General features: G+C 34.9%; 1 protein-coding gene across 1 annotated transcript in view; it reads right to left on the bottom strand.

Moving 5' to 3' along the window:
• Window positions 1–7,409, bottom strand: part of FUT9 (fucosyltransferase 9) — a 92,872-nt gene extending 85,463 nt beyond the window's left edge. Inside the window, exon 1 of the mRNA XM_032155520.2 lies at window positions 7,327–7,409. The gene's annotated coding sequence lies outside the window, so the exon portion shown is untranslated. The remainder of the gene's footprint in view (window positions 1–7,326) is intronic.
• Window positions 7,410–15,138: the final 7,729 nt, after the last annotated feature.

Here is a 15,138-nt window from a genome sequence, read left to right as displayed (position 1 = left end):
GGGCGCCTGTAGTCCCAGCTACTCAGAGAGGCTGAGGCAGGAGAATGGCGTGAACCCGGGAGGCGGAGCTTGCAGTGAGCCGAGATTGTGCCACTGCACTCCAGCCTGAGCGACAGAGCAAGACTCCGTCTCAAAAAAAAAAAAAAAAAGAAAATAATAAATTCAGATTTTCTTGACATCTTTGTTGACTAATTCTTTCCCCAGAGCATGTAATTTGAAGCATATACTTAGAACTGTTTATATCTGCATATTGAAAGTAAGGATATATCATTATAAGGGATAAAAAGAGAAAAGGATTAAAGTAGTCACTATTATAGGTAGTCTTCCATAGACATTGATTTTGACCCTACTATCAAGGCAAAAGTAAATTATTGTTAATTTTTTAGTTACCAAAATAAAGCAGTAAATTCTTCTGGGTGCAGAGGGTGAAAATACTGTATCCTCAATTTTCTCTGAAATCATTGGAGTTCCATAGGATTCTGTATTACCATCTATGTTTCTTAGTTCCTAGAAACAAGTAAGGATAAAACACTGTCCATGGTATGGAAGATATTGGACGGTCTGTGTGAGAACAATCCAACTATTTTTCCATCTATTTGTCCTACTCTATCCACCCATGCATCCATCTATACTCCATCTACTTCTCCTTGTGGAGGAGAAAGATTTGAGACACCACCAAGACTCATTTTATGTTGCATATTGAATGGTCATCACAAACAGTGGAGCTCTGGAGCATCTCCCATACGTGATTTCTTCCAGGCTACCCTAATTACTCCTAAAATTAACTGAAAAAAAAAGTGCTTAATGTTATTTTGTTTAGAAGTCAAAACCGCAAATATTTCAAGTACCTGTTATTCACCAGGCAGAATAGTAGAAAGTCTTAGTACAAAAAAAAAAGGTGGTCTTGGCCAGCCAGCCACGGTGGCTCACGCCTGTAATCTCAGCACTTTGGGAGGCCGAGGAGGGCGGATCACGAGGTCAGGAGATTGAGACCATCCTAGCTAACATGGTGAAACCCCATCTCTACTAAAATAAAAAAAATTAAAAAAAAATAGCCGGGCGTGGTGGCGGGCGCCTGTAGTCCCAGCTACTGGGGATGCTGAGGCAGGAGAATGGCATGAACCCGGGAGGCGGAGTTTGCATTGGGCTGAGATCGCGCCACTGCACTCCGGTCTGGGCAACATAGACTCTGTCTCAAAAAAAAAAAGGTGGTCTTATAAAAAGGAACTCTTCTGAATAGTCTTTTAAACAAAAACAAAACAAGCAAACAAAACAAATAAAATAGATTTTTACTATGGTAGAAGGACTTTAAATCAGAAAAAATAAAATAATGAGAATTCTGAACATTAAATATGGTAGAAAATTCAAATAGATTTGATAATCTTTTCAAAACATGTTTATGCATTGTAACAGATAACAAATGAGGGTTAAATATATAATGGATCACACTGATTTTGCATTTGCCTCCTATACCTACTATACTATTATCTGAAGGTATAGAAATTGTTTCTCTATTGGGTGTATCTTCTTTTATTGTTAATAATCCCCTCATATTCAAGAAGCTCCTCAAATAGCCTAGTAAAGTATTTTCAAATTACCTAATAAAATAAGCTCCCTTAGAAGTCATCATTGTGATTGGAAAGCAATAGGGAGAAAGCTTGATTTATTGATTAGTAAGAGTATGCTATAAATTTTCTTCATATTAAAACTGTGTGGATTATGAGATCACACTTACTTAGAAAAATTGCAGCAGATGGGCATAGTGATGAAGGTATTAAAGGAAAGGATCACAGATTAGCTTGGCTTTATAAAATGACTTTATTTCCTCTGAGATACTATGTATAAATCTAACAAAATTGCAGCAGGGAAGATTGTTATTTAAGAAAATACATGATGAATGCTTTTGTGAGACATAATTATTTTGCAGTAAAAAACACTTTATGTACAGTCATGTGTCACTTAAAGATGGGAATATGTTCTGAGAAATGTGATGTTAGGTGATTTCATTGTTGTGCAAACATCAGAGAGCAGACTTACACAAACCTAGATGGTATTGCCTGTTACACATTTAAGCTATTGTTTCTAGGCTACAAACTTATAGCATGTTACTATACTGAATGCTTTAGGAAATTTTAACACAATGGCATTTGCATATCTAAACATAGAAAAGGTACAGTAAAAATACAGTATAAAAGATAAAAAAATCGTACACCTGTATAAAGCACTTACCGTGAATGGAGCTTGCAGGACTGGAAGTTGCACCAGGTGAGTCAGTGAGTGAGTGGTGAGTGAATGTGAAAGCCTAGGACATTACTGTACACTACGGTAGACTTTATAAACACTGTACAAATGCTATATTAAACCTATAAAAAGATTTTTCTGTCTTCAATAATTTAATGTTAACTTATTGTAACTTTTTTACTTTATAGACTTAAAAATATTTTTAAGTCTTTGAGTGTTTTCATAATAACACGCTTAAAACACAAACACATTGCATAGCTGTACAAAATAATTTCTTTAATCCTTATTCTATATGTTTTTTCCTATTTTTAAATATTTTTGTTTTTTATTTTACCTTTTTTATTTTGTAAAAACTAAGATACAAACCCACACATTAGCCTAGGTCTACACAGGGTGAAGATCATTAATATCACTGTCTTCTACCTCCATATCTTGTCTCACTGGAAGGTCTTCAGGGGCAATAAAGTTCATGGAGCTGTCATCTCCTATAATAACAATCTCCTCTTCTGGAATACCTCCTGAAAGACCTGCCTGAGGCTGTTTAATAATTAAGTTCTTTAAATAAGTAGATGTACACTCTAAATAATGATAAAATATAGTAAATACATAAATTATAACATAATTGTTTATTAACATTGTTATGTACCTTATGTAATTGTACAGTATGTACTACACTTTTATACAACTGGAAGTGCAATAGGTTTGTTTACACCGGCATCATCACAAACATGTGAGTTGTGTGCTACTAAGTTCTGATGGCTACAAAGTTACTAGGAGATAAGAATTGTTTAGCTCTATTATAATCTAATGGGACAACTGTTGTATATGTGGTCAATCATTGTCTGCAATGTTATGCAGTGCATGACTATATTTTGTAGTTCTTTTTTTTAGTTCTTGCACAGGATTTCCTTAAAGTGAAAGCGTATGTGTGTCCAATATAACAGAAATAAATTAGCAATAATGATTTCCCAGTCTAGTAGGACTTTCTGGTTTTGTTTTGTTTTGTTTTTTTGAGACAGACTCTTATTCTATTGCCCAGGCTGGACTGCAGTGGTGCAATCTTGGCTCACTGCAACCTCCAACTCCCGTGCTCAAGCGATTCTCCTGCCTCAGCCTTCCCAGTAGCTGGGACTACAGGTGTGCACCACCACACCAGCTGATTTTTGTATTTTCAGTAGAGATGGGTTTTCATTGTGTTGGCCAGGCTGGTCTTGAACACTTGACCTCAAGTGATTTGCTTGCCTCTGCCTCCCAATGTGATGGGATTACAGGAGTGAGCCACCGTGCCTGGACTCTAGATGGGACTTTGAAGCTCAACAGGAAGCAGACATTTCAGGTAAAAATTTTGAATTTAAATGTGAATAACTGTTTTTTAATGATATAAAATTGCCAGAATTTTATTAAAATTAAGAGAAAGAGCTTGATTATTTCTGGAAATTAAAAACAAATAATTTAACAAATAAGAATATTTCCATGTAGTGTAGACTTCTTGATGTGGTACAAAAGTTAAGATTACCTTAAGAGGTAAGATTTTTCTATGTAGATGCTCTATCCTTTACAAACTGCTGATTCCAGTCAAGTCACTTAAACTCTCAGAGACTTTTCTTGTGTTTAAATAAAGCATGCTATTTGAGTTTCCTACATTCCATGCTCATTCTAAGATTGAAGCATTATGATGTATACACAGAAACCTCTAAACTCTGAGCATGAAACTAAAATTTGGGCATGAGGCATGCTAATTGCTAATGTGGTATCACTGCTTCTAAAGCTTTTCAGTAGATAGAGCTAATAAATGTTATGTGTGTAGACCCATTTCTGTATCTATGTATTTTAAAATAAAAATAGATTCACAAATTAATATCTACATCTCTAATCTAGCAATGCAAGGTTAATTTTAGCCATCTGTCTTTGCTGATTATAACTTCTCTCTCTAGCAATGTGAAACCTATCTCCCAATATCTATAATTTATTTACTTATGCATTCCACCCTAATGCACATGCAAAGTACTTTCATAATTGCTAACCTGCACTCCTTTGAAAAAAATCAACTAAAATACAATGTCTATGTATAGTTCTTTTTATAGTTAGCCTCATCCTTTGCAGATTTTTTCCTTCCAAAATACTGTTTTCCAAAATATAGGCTAGATCCTTTGACTGCATCACCGTTAGTAAGCTTATATATTACATTTGTAAGATGGTTAGGTTCACTTGTCACTGTTTCCACCCCATTTTGGGATATTGCATCCTATTTGTTTTCTTTCTTTTTTTTTTTAATGTGCATGCTGCAGAATTTACTCATTGTGTTGTAGAGTTCTATGGGTTTTGATGAGCACGGTAATTTTTCCAGCACCACGGACAGTTCCATCACCTTTAAAATTTCCTCATGTAATTAATGATTTTGCAGTCAGCCCTCTTATAACTCCAACTCAATATATCTCTAACTTGGGCAACCATTGATCTGCTTCCCATCTCTATGTTTTGGCTTTTTCAGAATTTAAGATACATTGAATTATATATCTTAAATATGTAGTCATTTGGGCCTCCCTTCTTTCACTTAGCAAGATGCACTAAAATGTTCATCCATGATATGCATAAATCAATAATTCTCTTTTAAAAATATTTGAATAGTATTCCCTTTTATAGATTTACCACAGTCTGTTCATTCATTTACCAGCTGAAGACAACATATTAGTTATTTCTACATTTTGGCAATTGAAATCAAAGTTTCTGTAAATATTCCCATATTTTTTTTTTGCATCAAAAAATGTTTTTCAATTCACTTGGGTAAATACTTAGGAATGGGATCACTGGATCATACATTAAGTAAGCATTTAACTTCATAGGAAACTTGTACATTCCAAAGTGACTGTACCATTTTGAATTGCCAATAGTAATGAATGAGAGTCTCTGTGGCTCTGCATGCATATGAATATTTGATACTGTTAGATTTTTAATTCATTTATCCATTTTTAACAGGTATGTTCTGGCACCTTATTGTGGTTTTCATTTGTATCTCCTTAGTGAACATCTCCTCATATTCTTATTAGTCATCCATACATCTTCTTTGGTAAAGCTTAGATATTTTACCAGGAAAATTAGATTTATTTTCTTATTAAGTTTTAAGAGTTTTTTATATATTATGGATACAAATCTTTTATCAGATACATGATTTACAAGTCTGATGCCTATATTTTCATTCTTTTAAGAATGTGTTTGATGGAACAATTTTTTTGAATGTTAGATTTTTTTTTTTTATTGATTTACTCATTGTAATGGGGAGGGCTGTGATCAGCAAATTGCTTTAGTTACAACAAAGCAAGTACACGGAAGCAAATAAAAAGCCCCCAAATTCCAACATGTATATAGCTTAGAATTACACATTTGGTATATTTTCTTCTCTATAATTTCTCATAAACATGGGGTTCTGTAAAACTCCATTTTAAGTAATAAGTTTAGGGTTTGACTTTTTCTGTCATTGAAATTTTAAAGTCATATGCTCCTTTGATGTGGTCTGAAGTTGGCCTTCAAAATTCATTAGGTAGCAGAACCGAAGCATTATATCAGTGGTCTCCTGGAGCAGAGTTTCCAGTATGGAAGCTACCAGCCACATGAGACAGCTGAGCACTTGAAATACAGCTAGTGTCATTGAGGAGATGATTATCAATTCAAATTTAAAAACTGACACTTGATTTAGTTATTGGAACACTTTTAAATATTTGTAGGACAATTTGGGTTTGTGAATCTACTTTTTCAACTGTAAATTTTATGAAGTCTAAGTATAGATCAAGTATATTCAACAAAACTTTAGTATCTGCATTGAGATTTGCTATAAGTACACACTGGATTTCAAGGACTTAGTGTGAAAAAAGAATGCAAATTGTCTCATTCTTTTCTTTACATTAGTCATATGTTAAAATAACTATATTTGGAATGTACGGGGCTAAATAAATAAACTATATCATTAAGACTCATTTCACCTGATTCTTTTCACTTTTTAAAAAAGTGGCCATGAGAAAAATTTAAATAACATATGCAGTTCACATTATAGTTTTATTAGATAGCACTGCTATAAAATATGTATTAAATCATATTTTGTGTCACAATGCACTCAGAGTTCTGAAACAGGGATGTTAATAACCTATCCACCACCACCTCCAATTCTCTGACAGCTTTATATCCTCAGACAGGAGCTTCAGCAAAACAAGGGCTGAAGAGAATAGAGAGTAAAGCTTGAGAAGGGGTTCTAGGTCTGACGGTATTAGGTGTTGTTAAGGAACAGCATCTCCTGACGCCCTAAATATGCCTTAAATTGTAGGGACACTGCAGATTCATGATGGGCTCCAGTTCATAGCTTGCTTTGATCCAAGGAAAAGAGATTGGGCTGTTTTATTTCTTTCTCACTGACATGAGTAACACTTATTGCTTTGTAGTATTTCTTAACTCAAAAACAAAGCACAGTATCCCAGAATTCTACCTCCTTCGTTATTTTTTAATCACGTGAAATGAACAGTAAGAGGTTCACATCTGTGCAAAGACCACTTTCCTTTTTTATTTAACTTATTAAATAAATTACATATATATGAATATATATAGTCAATATATTCTTATATTCATGTATAAGAATGATTTATTGGTATAGGCATTATCTACCCCGAATTAAAACCCATGTTCAAAAGATAACTAATATAAAAAGAAATTGACCTAAATTTAAAATTAGATTGCAAATTATATTGAGAACATAAAATTTTCCATGTCTAATATTTATTTACTTTTTTCTAGAAAACAAAAAGTATAGAAATTTTAAGATTATTAACTGTAAGATTTATTTTAAAATATGATTAGACATGATGGATATATTATCCTACCTACCATGACAGAAAATTATTTTAAAGTTTAACTTTGATAGAATGTTAAAACTAAGTTTACAAAAGATCTCCTCATAGAAGCTAACCTTTTGAAATAATTCTGTAACTTGGATGAGTTTTAGTTCAAAATTTTCTGAAACAATATAAGTCATCTATAAGTTCTAATTGAACACATTTCTCCCACAATCAAGCTAGATTGAGAAAGTAAATATATACTTACAATATAGAGAACATATCATGGGAAGCACATAGACAGTTGTTATACTACTTCACTGTATTATCAAATCCTTGAGTTATTACATTCTAAACCTGATGAGAAAGAGAAATAAAGAAGTATGTTAGTTAAATGCACTGGATGTACTACATATATGTAGCTAGATAACCAAAAGAAATCTAAAAGAAATCTAAAAGAAATAATGCATGATAAAAAGATAAATCTTTCTGTATTATTGTGTTCTTTGCTGATATCTATTTGTGATTTCTGTTAAATTTTAGAAAAATGTTATTGATGGCCAGGTGCAGTGGCTCATGCCTGTAATCCCAGCACTTTGGGAGGCCAAGACGGGTGAATCACTTGAGGTCAGGAGTTCAAGACCAGCCTGGCCAATATGGTGAAATCCTGCCTCTACTAAAAATAAAAAAATTAGCTGGGTATGGTAGCAGCCACCTGTAATCCCAGCTACTGGGGAGGCTGAGGCAGGATAATCGCTTGAACCTGGGAAATGGAGGTTGCAATGAGCCGAGATCATACCACCGCACTCCAGGCTCAGTGACAGAGCAAGACTCTGTCTCAAAAAAAAAATGTTATTGAATAGCTTAAATGGTTACAATATATAATAAGGGAAATATCATTAAAAAGAATGAATGCTCTAGGTTATAGTTGAAACTCTAAGAAAGTGAGTATATCTTGATAATTAAATATATTTAAAGTTTCCCATTTACAGAATAAATTGTGCCCATGGCACAAAAAAAACAAACTAACAAAAGAAGTTGCTAAATCCTCTGGATGTATACAGCTATCTGAATGCTTAGAAAAATAAAGATCAAATAATTCGATGATTTGCCTAAACATCTGTCATTTTAATGGTGATATATGTCAGCCAACATACATGATTAGTATAAACAGAGGTAAATGCTATTATTTGGATGTTTTGCCCAATCAAGAACAATTATCTTTAAACTATGGAATAACTTAAAGTATTATAAAGGGCAGATTCAGTTTTCTCTTTAAGATAATACCACCAGAAGTATGTTATATAAGCTTATCCTCTGTCAAAAAAATGCATTTTTGCTATAGAACAGACCCAAGGGGCTTCTTACACTTAGCACTAACCAAACATACTTGTTAAGTATCTTGTTCTCATTACATACACCCATGCACACACACTTGCGCGCACACACCAACACGTTTTGTTCTGATTTTATGTCCCTCAAACACTTGCATTTTTCTTTCCTAAAGCAGTAGATTTTAAAACAAAATTCAATCTGATTTCTTTGTGGATTTCCACATAGCCTTGGACTATGCTTGAAAGAAAAATGATTTAATTTTCACTGAATTTAGTACCTTTTCCCCCTTATACTTTGATATTGGATTCAAACACGTTTAAAGATAATACAAACATGAAGAAATGGATCTGTCTTGTCTTTAAAAAGTCAAATATCACCTAACTGTTCTTTTTTTTCAAATGTATAAGACATTGTAAATGAAGAAATTTGTCTATATTTTGTAACATTTGTTTAGTGTTTTTGTGGGTGTGTATGATTGTCATATAATTATGAAAGCATTATTGTAAGGTAGGTTTTACTTTTCTCATTTTAAAAGGTTCTGATAACTCAGACAACTGGTACATATTAAGAATCTGGAAGGTATTGTAGCTGTGGGTCAAATCCAAACCTAACTTCAAAGTGTCTCCTCTTTATTATTACAATCTTCACTTGCACATGGCTTCCGGATGTTGTCTGTAAGACTATTCTGCTTAACTATCTACTTTCAATACTATTAGAGGTCCCAATTAGAAAAAATAATAAAATGCTATATAGAGAAAATTAATTTATTTGTCGAAACTGTGTGTAGCTGTCTTAGGATTGTTAAATGAGTAAAACCACAAACACAATATTGCATATAAAGTATGCAGTGTATTGGTTATAATTCTGCACATAAAAGATCAAAATAATCACTAAATAAAAACTAGAGAAGAGGCATAGACATCCATATAAATTGGCTCCCAAACATCTGTCATATATACATGTATATATTACTATTTGCTGTCACAACATTTGCCTTCATTGTACCAGTGTTTTCTTGTTTTTGTTTTTACCATCCAACATCTGATTTGATGCTTTCAAAAAGACCTTGGCTGAGAAGTCAGAAAAATCAAGGATTTAGAATTATTTCTAGAATGAGAGCAAATAATGAGGGCCAGGAAGTGGCCTGAGTTATTTTATCTATTTGGTAACTCAGATTTATGTGTGTGTGTGTGTGTGTGTGTGTGTGTGTTTCCCAAATCATGGTTATAATTTAATGGCTCAGCGTGCTGAATAAATCACACTTAAGTAATTGAGCTACTCTTTTGATTACTTTTGTTGATAATGTTTTATTTGAACTTACTTTTTATTATCTCTATCTCCCTTTTTCTATTATGTGTAGGGAGAAAATCATTTTCTCCATTCCCTATATTTGTGTCCAAGCCAGTCAAATAATGATAGTACATTTTTCTCTTTTGTTTTTCTACATGTCTTTCTTCCTACAATGGTAAGGCATCTGCCTGCCATGGGGTAGAGGTGGGAAAAAGACACTCAATTTCTGTTATTTAAAGCATTATTTTAATGTATAGTTTTTATTTATTTATTTATTTATTTTATTATTATACTTTAGGTTTTAGGGTACATGTGCACAATGTGCAGGTTTGTTACATATGTATCCAAGTGCCATGTTGGTTTGCTGCACCCATTAACTCGTCATTTAGCATTAGATATATCTCCTAATGCTGTCCCTCCCCCCTCCCCCCACCCCACAACAGTCCCCGGAGCGTGATGTTCCCCTTCCTGTGTCCATGATTTCTCATTGTTCAATTCCCACCTATGAGTGAGAACATGCGGTGTTTGGTTTTTTGTCCTTGCGATAGTTTAATGACAATGATGTTTTCCAGTTTCATCCATGTCCCTACAAAGGACATGAACTCATCATTTTTTATGGCTGCATAGTATTCCATGGTGTACATGTGCCACATTTTCTTAATCCAGTCTGTCGTTGTTGGACATTTGGGTTGGTTCCAAGTCTTTGCTATTGTGAATAGTGCTGCAATAAACATACGTGTGCATGTGTCTTTATAGCAGCATGATTTATAGTCCTTTGGGTATATACCCAGTAATGGGATGTCTGGGTCAAATGATATTTCTAGTTCTAGATCCCTGAGGAATCGCCACACTGACTTCCACAATGGTTGAACTAGTTTACAGTCCCACAGGAGCACCCAGATTCATAAAGCAAGTCCTGAGTGACCTACAAAGGGACTTAAACTCCCACATAATGTACAGTTTAACATCAGTCTTTAGAAAGCCCTTCAGTTTCTTCCTCCTTGATGGGTTAGTTTATTATTTAGATGTCTTGCTAAGACCCAGATGCTTAGTAACTTAAAGATGAAACATTAAGATGATTCACTAAGTGTTTTTACTTTTCATCTCGATGTTTGTCAACAAACATAAATGACTGGGTTTGCACGGAATTTTGTATAAAGGAGTTTCAAATCATGTAGAAAGAACAGGCCAAGCACAGTCGCTCATGCCTGTAATCCCAGTACTTTGGGAGGCCCAGGCAGGAGGACCTCTTAAGGGCAGAAGTTTGAGACCAGTTTGACTAACATAATTAGACCCTGTTTTTATAAAAAAAAAATTTTTTTAAACATAGGCACATTTGTGCATACCTATAGTCCCAGCTACTCAGGAAGCTGATGTGGGAAGATTGCTTGAGCCCAGGAGTTTAAGGTTATAGATGGTCATGCCACTGCACTCCAGCCTTGGCAACAGAATGATACCCTTCAAAAATGCACAATAGGAAAAAAGCCTTCAGGCATTCTTTTGAGAAATGCCAGAATAGGTGGAGAGAAAGAGCACAGTGGTAGAGAAAAGTGGCTGCCACAGCTCTTGTTTTTTCTTCCCAGCTTCTCAAGGCCAATCCTCTAGGGGATATGTCTTTCGAAATTCTTAATTAAGTTGAGGGGATGCTCAGGGTTTTTGTTTTCAAGTTTTGGAGGACATTACTGTGCAGAGTAATCCCAGGCTAACATGTGGATCCCAAGTAGCAGTCAAGGAGGCCCTGTGGCATGACAGACTCACTTTGCAATCTCAAGTTTCCTTTAGCTATCATGCAATATGGATAATAAGTTCAGGGGGATAAATGGGCCGTCTATGAGCAAAATGGCTCTGCCAAAAAGGTTTATGAGGCTCACAGCTTTAACCAGGTGTCATAAGAGAAAAGTAGTAGAGACTCTGAGGAATCTGAGCACCAAGATCAAGAGCAGGCTGAATTAGCAAGGCCATTAGAAGAGACAGAGCTGAGAAACAACTGACTGAGAGGTGCCAGCACCTGAGTGGGACTGGAAAGGCCCACTGAAGAGAAGCAGCCAGAAAAGGAAGGTTTCATGAAGGAGGTCTTGTGTGAGTTGAAGACAATGACTCAGCCTTATATTCAAGATCTAGCATTACAAGGAGAGTAGACACAAAGTGCAAAGGCCCAGGACAGTAACAAGCACTGCTTGTTCAAACAAAAAAGAAAAACACCCCAGTATACCTGTAGCTATAGTTACCCAGAGCACTGTGGGTGGGGTGGGTGTGAGGGGAGGGTAAGATAGCCAGGCAGCAGCAGGTCTTGATGGACCTCAAAGGCCATTGTAAAGAGTTAGACTTTATAGTGCAATGGATACAAGAGGGTTTTGGCTTGGAACTAGCATGATCTGAATACAATTTTAAATGATCACTTCAACTGTCCTGTTGACAATAGAGGGTCAAGCCTGGAAGCAGTAGCCAGTTCAAAGGTTATTACTGTCCTTGAATTGAGAGACAATGGTGGTTGTTAGGTTTGGTGGAAATAAGTGTTTGGATTTGGAATACATTTGATATATTTGAATAAAGTATTAAATCCAATTAATTAGTATGGTCATTTCACAAACACAAATGCATCATTGAGTCATCATTTTTGAATCATTGTTGAATAATTTTTTTGTAGAGAAGGGTCAGTTTAAATAATAAAATTTAGATCTTTATGCAAGATACTTTAGTAAATTTGGGGAAAAATTCACCAAAGGTGAAAAATATGGAGACACACTAGTTTTATATAATTGTTTTCAGTTGCTGTTGAATTAAAGATAGTGCAAATGATTAAGAAAAACACTATACAATCTATAAATATAAAAGAACAAAGAAATGGCCAAATGGAGCATTATTTATTTAAAAAGAAGCTTCAGAGAACTCTGAATGGTGTTGTTAGAAACACATCAGATATATTGAAAACTGAATTCTATTAATAGAAGCAAACTTCTTAATTCAGCTGACCAGATGAGATTAAAGGACATTGAATTTTGAAAAATAATGACAAGTACTATGTGCTGTTTATGATAATAAGTGAGCGTTGCTGCCAAAAGAGGTCATGGAGCCAAATCCTGTGGCTGTACTTTAAGTAGAATTTTATGAAATCAAAATTTTATGACTGGGCCTTTAAGCTTTTTTTAACTCAACATACATTTTCTAATGTCTTCTGTGTAACAGAGAGTTGCTAGGGGTTATGGCCATAAGGGTTCCTAACACTCTCTCTCTGCCCTTGAAATCTTCACAGTCTAGAAGTGGAAGGGGAAAAAGAGAAATTAACTGTCTGTGTACAAATGGACTGTGTGTGTGTGTCTGGCTTTGGGTACAATGTAGTGGCATTCTATTTTACAAGGTGGAAGCTTAATGGAAAATAGGCTATGCAAAGTTAATGCTGAATAACAGCGAGGCACCGCAGCACGAGCAAAGATAAGCATAACAAGGATAATATCATTTTGGGACTAAAAAGTAATATAGCCTCTGTGGAACAGAGTGGTAGAGAGTGTAATGGAAGACATGCACAGGGCAGTGGAGGTGAGCTGGAGAGCCCCTGGGTCATGCTGAGAGCTTGATTCTCATTAACGCTAGTAATAATAACACCTAGTGATAAAAGAGTGTTCACTGTATACAGGCACAATTTTAAGGGTTCTATGCATATATGTTCTCATTCAGTCCTGTCAACCAGCTTATGAAGTAGTACTATTCCAGTTTTAGAGATGAGAAATGTGATGCACAGAGAGGTTAAGCAATTTGTCCAAGGTCATTCAGCTTGTAAGTGGTACAGCTGGACTGGAACCCAGACAGATTGATTCCAGAGGCCCATTCTTGGTGTGGTATGTCTGCCTCTTGCATACAACATGGGATGATTTGGCTCTAAAGAATTCCTTTTTCATAAATGTACATGGAAAAGAAAATTTTCCCCCTTGCAGTCCAAAAAATGTTGGTTGGCTCTTTACATTAGGTAGAAATATGAATAAGAATCCTAGACTGAAAAGAACAAAGCCAAGTGAGAATGAATGAGAAGAAGGGAGGGAAATAATGAACATTTATTAAGTATTTTATTGTGGAACAAATTCTGGGCTAGACAATTTAAAGGTCATCTCCCCAGGTCCATATCTTTGCATTATCTGACCAAAAAAAAAGGAGTGGCCATGAGAGACGTGCATGATTTGTACTTGCTTCTACAGCTCTTGTTTATTTTCATTATCTGAACTCTTTCAAGGGTTGTGCTTTCTTCTCATTCCTGCTCTCTCACTTAGCTGCCTTGAAAGATCTGTCTTGACTCTGTAGTTAAAGTGAATAGGATGTAGATCCTCATGAGTTGAACAGGGTTGAATGTTCTGTAGAAGGCTAGCCTTGAATGATATAGTCTGTTCTACGTGGTGAGTTGCTGCAGGCGACAGAATTAGTAATGCCTAGGACCATTGACAAACATCAATGTCTTAAGAACTTAAAATACACTTACGCTTGGAATAAAGATTAGTAATTGTTATACTAGATGTTTGAAATAGGTTTGTCCAAATTTATACATATATTTTATCAATGGAAATATTTTCAACATGTATTTCGGGGAAGGGAAAGCTGCTTTGTTCTTTTAAAACTTGCACACTTTAGGACAAATTCTTGAGCTTCTTCCCCTGAGCTTTAAGCAGTACTAGAAACCTCATTGTACATTCTTCCTAAAGCATCTATTTTACTCAAAGATTGGAGAAAATGAAATTTATTCTAAAATAGAGAGACAGTATATCATAAATACAATGCAGAATGTACATATATTTTTAAAGACTTATTTAATCAAAACATTTATGGAATCCCTATTATGATAGGTGCTGTTGTAGTTGTTGGGGCTAAGGCTGTTGTTCCTACACATTTATGGTTGTCTTATGTTAGGTGATATGAAAATAAAATATGCAAGTTTTAAAACATGTATGAATAATTTTTTATGGAATACAGTGGATGCATATTTTGCCTTCAGATGCTGGAGAAAATAAATCATGAATGTTTTGATTTAGACCAGAGGTTAGCAAAGCTATGCACTAGAGATCCATATGGTAAACATTTTAGACATTGCAGGCCAGGAGGCAAAGTCAAAGATGTCCTATAGGTACCCATATATTATACAATTTATGTTGCATCTGCTCCACTCTGCTTTTGTAATATGAAGGCAGACATACATAAAGTGCTATAGTTTACCAAATTCTGGTTTAGACCAAAATGAATTTTTTTATTTTTTAATTTCACTGAGACATATGTCTGAAAAATGTTTTGATACTTTGTGTCTTTCAATCAAATCAATCAAGTTTAAGCACTCCATCTCTTCATTTCTCTAGCTCTAAGAGGGTCTTGGAATAATTAAACCGATGCATGATAAGCCCTGACTTTTCTTGTAACAGGCCTGGGAGAGACAGACCAGTCAGCAGCCTGGGAGCTTCTGATGGACAGAATAAGATTT

The sequence above is a fragment of the Hylobates moloch genome, unplaced genomic scaffold (genome assembly GCF_009828535.3).
Source record: "Hylobates moloch isolate HMO894 unplaced genomic scaffold, HMol_V3 SCAFFOLD_2, whole genome shotgun sequence".
Taxonomy (NCBI): Eukaryota; Metazoa; Chordata; class Mammalia; order Primates; family Hylobatidae; genus Hylobates; species Hylobates moloch.
This window is presented reverse-complemented; position numbering and strand designations above follow the sequence as displayed.